Genomic DNA, 7,258 nt, shown 5'->3' with positions numbered 1-7,258 from the left:
GGTGTAGAGTTGACGACTGAGACTGGTGGAGTTGGCGCTCTCAATGAAGTTGCAGAAGCAGCTTCAACAAAGGCCCAAGAATTGAGGACAAGGGCGGCCAGTCGAATGCTTTAAACAAGAAAAAAAAAAAGAGAAAAAGAAAACCGAGCAGGCAAAAAAAGACAACACCTATTGGCCCGCAAGAGATGAGCTCTATCGCAGAGCTGCAGATCGTTTATCGTGGCATTCAGGTAGGGCAAAGGGGGAGGCAGCAGTTTGTCGTCGGGCTGGTGTTTGGTGATGGTGATGGAGCGGGTCGCTTACACAGACGGGTGAGAGGAATCGAGATCGTGAAAATCCAAAAAAGATGGAGGAGAAAAGGCCGAAAGGAGGTCAGTGTAAGGAGTGACTGAAGTGAGGATTGATTTCAAAGTGGATAGGCTTGGAGGTTATGAAAAAGGGGAGCTCTCCAATGTCAACGGCCCAGGACAGGCCAGGGGGGGTTGGTACTGTACTTTGTGGCCTGGCACTACCACTACCTTACAGTACAGGTGCCAACAGTGGCTAGACCCAGCTGATCGCGGAGGGATCCTGGGACCCGGACCGCTAAATTAGTATTAGTTGGGCCTGTCTGGATTGGGAGCCCGCTTCGGCTTGGCAATACGAAGGACGAGAGATGAGATGGGCGAATACGGCGGCGCTGGTTGCGAGAGAGAAGATGAGCATGTACGAGTATAGCGCAGCGTAGTGTAGCGTAGTGTAGCAGGTGAGCCAAGATCAATTTTGGGCTGAGATGATGGTGAGATGATATGTGAGTTGTGCTGTAAACGTGACGGGAGAGAGCACCGAAAGCAGAGGTGGAGAGTCAACAGACAAGGGTTCGTTTTCTCGCGGGGAGGCGGTCGAGGTTGGACGATTGAGAGTCCTAGAGGGTGCATAAGGCATGTTCTTCTGGGCCAGTAGCAGCAGAACCGGCGGAGCAGACTGTATTCGTACATTGCCAGACGACAAATAATAGAGCAGTGCAGAAGCGCGGCAGTCAGCCACTGCGCAGTTCCAGGCCATCCATCTGGTGTTTAGCCGGGGGGGTTGAAGGCGCGTGTCGCAGACGAGCCAAAGAATGAGCAGCGGCAGAAACAGGGTGCCAGCAGGGGGCTGGACAGCACTGGGAGTGTGAATGTATTCACGGGTCCGTGCTCTGTTTCCTTTCTTTTTCTTCATCTATTCTGGTATCTTTTTTTCTTTTTTTGGTTCTTTTTGTCTTGCGTTGTAACAGAGCTATTGATTCATCCATTGCACTAGATTCAGCCGTACACGATCAGGCATCGTTGATTCATCGCGCATCCAGCTTACCGACCTTCAGGTACCTATCGTAGCGTAGAGACAGTACTCCGTATATCGCTGCCAGGTTTAGTATTAGCACCCGTAATCCAATGCAATCAATACCACACCCATACTGTACTTGTCAAGTACCTGTATGTAAGTATATGCTCCTTCAATGGCCCTGCAAAGAGGAAAAAAGAAGCGAAGTGGTCTAGGTCTAAGCAGAATTGAAAAAAGCGTCCATGCTACTCTGCTATGGGCGATGGGGTGACTCCAAGACCCGTCATGCCATGGGCTCGACAAGGCACTGCAGTCACCAGGCAGGGATTGGCTCCGCCATCGCCGCCGTTCGCATGAAATGGGCGACTTTCTGGCCGCCAGAATTGCTGTGATTGATTGACTCGAGGACCCAGGAGGCGGTACATGCAGCAGAGAAAAAAGATTTGAGCACAAAGCGTTTATGCTGCTGCTGCTAAAGGTTCAAGGACAAGACGCCCGGCAAGCCACTGCCCGGCGTCACAGGTACCGGTACGCGCAGTCGCAGGCCCAGTGACTTGTGCGCACCGCTCTTCTCGCTGCGTGTTGACCGCACTTTCCGCGGTCGCGGTGCAGTAGCTCCTGGTAGCTCGCGGTGTACTCCATACATGTGCCTCGCCCAACCACCCGCGTCAGGTACTAAGCCCGCGCCGCAGTGCTACCACACGCCACCCCGTATTCCGCAGCCACAATCAGGTAGCGGCACCGGCTCGCCCAAGTACCTCGCTCCCAGCTCTTCCGCTGAAGCTGCGAGTTACAAGTACAATACTACAGTACAAGGACTAGCACTATTCCGCACTAAGTTATACCGGGAGCAAGAGAGAAGAAAAAAAAGGGACCTCCGTCTCTTTAATTTATCAAGTGGGGCTTGGAATCTATCGCAGAACTTCCTTTTGTCATGCTCAAATTGGGCAATTTGCGTGGCGGACAAGGGTCGGCGAGAGAAGGGGAAACAAGCAGAAATTTCCAGAGGCCACTTTTTAAATGATTTCTTCTTTCTGGGGCTCTATTTCTTTCTTTTTCGCTTCCCCGAGAAGCAGCAAGGGGATCCCGTCAGGCGACCAGGCAGCTCCATTCGACTGACTTGTAGCCCGCTGGGCGTGTCTGTTGCCAATAAGAGAGTAAATAAGGTATTGATGGCGAGCATCCATACAGTAAGTTAGTACATAACCTATCTTGGGTATTATTTGACATTGGATCAAATTACATCAGTGTACTGTAGGCACGCGGCTGCTATACAGTGCTAGCTAGTATGATTAGGTAGTAACTCGTCAACCTTGCAACTCATATCGCAGCCCAACACGTGCAAGCCCTCGACTCCTATACTCGTCAACTCGACACATCTACGGCTTACGGAGTACTTGGTACTCGTCCGCGTCCAAGGTGTTTCACGGTGAAAATTTTTCAACGCTGCTTACCCAGAGCCCATTGATAATATACGCGGTGCTGGGCTGGAGCAGCATCGGAGAAAAACATGCAATGGATGCTTGTCAAAAAGTACGGAGTACTGCCTATGTACTCGTACAAGTAGCATCTGTACCAGAAATCGCAGCGCTAGTACTTCCGTGATATGCCCATCTACTACGAGGTTTATGCAGATGAGGGCCCAGACAGGGCGGCCGTCCTGGTGCCAGCACAGCACAGTTGGACGCACCAGCGCCCCGGGGCACATTTTGCTGTGCTCCTATTCGCCAATATTGTGCCCAGCGCCAGGGTCGCTTTTGGGTCCACGGGCCAGTAAGAAATGCCGGGGGGGCTCTGTCTGCTGTCTGTCTGGCTTGCGGCTGGAATACAAGCAGAGAGTACATGTAGGTACTTGTCCCGCCAATACAAAACGTGCCCAGTAAGCAGGTCAATGCCGGATGGGCACTGCATTTGTCGAGATTCGTGAGTACCTGCTACGGAGTACCTGCTGTCCAGTCATTTCACATTCATTCATTCTTTTCCCACCTGCTGCATAAGCGAAGGCACTCACACGCGACGTTGCTGGAACGCCGAGAGGGGCCCCCACCGCCGCTAGTCCGCTATGAGAAGCAAATCCAACGCGTCTAGCCGAGCCGGGCCTAGATGATTCCAATGGGAAATCTGCCATGTTTCAATTCAGGACGCCAGTACATGCCTCGCGCCCCAGCACCAAGTACCTCGACAGCGGCCGAGCCTGCGCCGTGTACATGCGTGCTTTGTACTTGTGCATGTGCGAATTTCTCGCCAGCGCTGAGCCGGTCGGTACTTCTGATTGCCGCATTTTAGAGAGCGAGATTGGGTGATTTGATCTGGCCCCAACGAAGCTCCTTATATTTCCAGCGGCGCGAGTTGCATCACGGCGATGCCTTGCCTTGACATGCCATGACACGCCTTGCCATGCTCAGTTGTACAAGTACATGCGGAAACCAGGCAGCGGCAGTCTTTGTCAGCGCTTGAACGATGCAGAGCTGCTTTGCAGTACATGCTCCAGTGCAGCTAGGCTGGGTTCACGAATCGCTACTAAATCCACTGGATCCCTCCAGCATGGATACGCCGGAAGAGCTGCTTCGTCTCCGGATCAAGGTGACCGGCGGCCGCGGAACAGGTACTGTACCCTTTTTTTAGCCTCCTGTTGCGTGAGATACTTGTACTCGTGCTTGGTATTGGGGGCCGAGATGCAAAGCTACAGTACATGTACAGTATCCTCGGGCCAGTGGAAATGCCTTTGCTCCTAATACGGGTACGAGCTGCACACAAAAGAAATATATATAAAATCTTGCATCTCCGAAAAGGAGCGTGTCGTCCGAGAGAGGGGCCGATTACATGTCGTGTACCTTGGTAGCCGTCCTCCAGTTCTGCAGCCTCGCGGTCTAGAAACGCCTGAGGAAGGCTTGGAACTGCTGCTACTGCACGTTCCTTGAGTGCTTTAATGCATTGACCGGTTTCTGGTCGTAATGCAGGGACACACACACGCAAAGAGCGAGAATGAGGAATAAAAAACAGGGTGGCGGCAACCAGGCGATTCATGTCACATCGATCCATGAGCCCGTGGTGGTCACCAGTGGCACGCCGTTGGCCGCGCAGCTCAGGCGAAAAAAAACAAGGTGAAGAGAGCATTTACAGCGCCCAGGGGGACCGAGGGACTCTGTTGAAAAGTGCCGTGTCTCACTCCTGCGAAGCATGTGTTATGGGCTGACGAGAGACAGAGCGAGAGGGCTTTGTACTTGTATTCAGTTGGTTACTTACGGACTGCGCCGGGCAGGATTCCAGTTACATTGTCGTCGGCCAGAACCGGACTGCCTGTTCAAGTTGAAGGGCTTCGGCTGGTGACTGACTTGGTATTTCATCTCATGTGAAGAGAGGCATTGTCAATTGTTGCGCCACCACCGGCATCATCCATGTACCTATAGCATCCCTCGAATATAGGCACTCGACGTGATGGGATGCAAAATCCCATCCCAACTCCTGCTAGCACACATCAAGCACAGACTCGCCTTCGCTCCAGCCCAGCTGCAAGAGTCTCCATCCTTGTGCCAGTAGTTCCGCATGGCCGGTATTGCAGCCAGGGCCCTACTTCTCCCCTTGCATCTGGGCTGCAGCGGCTGCAACTCTGATGTCTCTCTTTTTCCCACTATTAGACCGCGGTCCCAGCAACCCCTGACTGAATCTTTTTGCTTTTTATTCCCCGCGGCTCAAAAAAGCAAGAAAAGCGATTTTTTTCTCTCATGAGGGAGCCCCTCGTGTTTCTTCTACTCCATAAGACGGAAACACAGCGAGGCAGACAAGCGAACCGTGCGAGAGACCCCCGGGGAATCATCCCGCCGCATGTCTGAGCTGCATGTCATCGGCCTGGGGAGCGTCCAAGCTGACAATATGAAGGCCATCCCACCGTTGCACAAGGCGCCTCAGGTGGTACCTGGACCTGGAGCATTTGCATTGCACACTCGTGCATGGTGTGCCTGCCTGGGCCCTTCCGCTGTGGCGTTGGTTAGGGACACTGACTTGTCATCCATCCTTTGTGCCTGAGATGGTGGCGATTTTCCTTCCCTTTTTTTTGGCCTTCAAGTTGGTGGAGTGGGGATTAGGAGCTGGATTAGGAGCTGGATCAGGAGCTTCAAAGGCCGGACAGAACAAGACAGGAGCAATTGGCAGTTCTGACGAGGCTAAACTCGTTTGCCCCCTATCCTGCTACTCCAATGGCCGGATGAGGGTGATCCGATCGAGGCTATCCATGATGGTACCTGCAGTACAGTACAAGACAGGTATGCAGTATCAGTACAGTAGCTTCCTGACAGGCCAAAAAGACCTCATCGAGTCATTCAGAAGCAATGGTCTCGTTTATAGCCGTCGGGCGCCGCTCTGCGTTGATATTATGTTTCGCACAGCCAGTCGCGGCCCGTCCCAAGTCAGCGTGGCAATGAAGCAGATACAGTAGACGCCTGGCATTGAGAGCTCGGGAATCCATCATTTTTAGTGGAGTGGCCGCTTTGTTGAGACTCCGGGATGGCCAGCCGACATGGGACGGGATATAAGCCCTGTCAGTCACTCAGATACTGTGTCCCGCGTTGACATTGGTCTTGGTGCCAGACGTTGCGATGCCCCTATCTTTGCTCCGGGCGTTCTTTGTCGTAGACCTGGTGTCTTGTGGCCTGAGCATTGGGCTATGCGGCGAGTTTGGCAGCTTCGTCTCACCAGTTGATAGGCTGATTTGGGATTTTTTGCGTTGCAAGCGCTTTCACGTTGAGCGTAGCTGACAGCCACTCGTCTCGTATCAAGTGCTTTTAGACGATGGATAACCCATTTCAGGCGAGCCCCGAGCATGCCTGTATATTGCAAGGTAGCAGCAGTCTATCGCACCGCACGTGTGTATCAATCTCGGTATTCGGGACATGGGGAGCGGGTAAACGCGACCTGTCGACTGTTGCAGCAAATTACTGGTGTGATGTGCTTTTGATCTTGGGCTTTGGGGAGATGATGTCTGCCGTCTCTTGGACGCATCACATACATGCATGCGCCTGAACCCAGCGCATATGCCGCGGTGAAACAAGCCCTTGGTCGAGAGTGTTATGCATCAGCAGTGCTTGGGGGGCATAATGATGATACAGCTTGCATAAACAAGACAGAATTTGGCTTGCTCCGTATGAAATATGCTATTGCCGTTGAGAGCGAGCTGTTGTGGCTATCCGTGACATCATCTGCTTGGTGCAGGGTAGCTCAACACCATTCGTTGCTTCAAGCTCCATAGCAAACGGCATGCTCAGATTGATGTAATATCCAGCATAGGTACTCTCCAAGAGTCTATAATAGATGGCCCCTTGCTGCATAAAAAAGAATCATGCATATTTTAATTCTAGGTTGATGCTGCATGTAAACAGGTGAACGTCCTGACATGCAGTTTCTAATTGGCAGCCAAGAACATGATTACCTGTAACTATGCCGTGTAAACGCACAACATCAAGACAAACGGCATGTCTTAGCAATGTTGATATCCAGCTGAATATTTCGGGAGTTTAAGTCTAAGAAAGCCAAGAGTTGGCATTTTGGTACTCGTTGGTCATTTATCTCCAACGTGACCAACTTGCCCTTCAGTGAATATAGCTTGTGATATCAGCATCATATATTTTATCTGCATTCACTTGTGAACATAGCTAAGCCACAACTCCTAAATCTACTCAAATGCATTCACCTGGGAATTGCTGCAACTTCAGATGAAAACTGACGTAATAGTTGGATATGTCATGTGCCTTTCACTCTCCACATTGACTCTTTGCCTGCAACCACCTGCGGCCATCCGCGGATAGAACAATAGCAGACCTGCTATTGAGACACGCCAGCTGCCGTTTGCAACTTTGACTGCCTGAATTTGACGGCATTTTTGCCATGAGGCAGAAAAAAGGGCTATAGAAGGAGCAACCTTGACCGACTTTGGCTCTTGCCGTGATTCAGAGCAGTGCCT

This window comes from Trichoderma virens (assembly GCF_000170995.1).
Source record: "Trichoderma virens Gv29-8 chromosome Unknown TRIVIscaffold_86, whole genome shotgun sequence".
Classification (NCBI taxonomy): domain Eukaryota; kingdom Fungi; phylum Ascomycota; class Sordariomycetes; order Hypocreales; family Hypocreaceae; genus Trichoderma; species Trichoderma virens.
The sequence above is the reverse complement of the archived record's forward strand: the minus strand, read 5'-3'. Positions refer to the sequence as shown.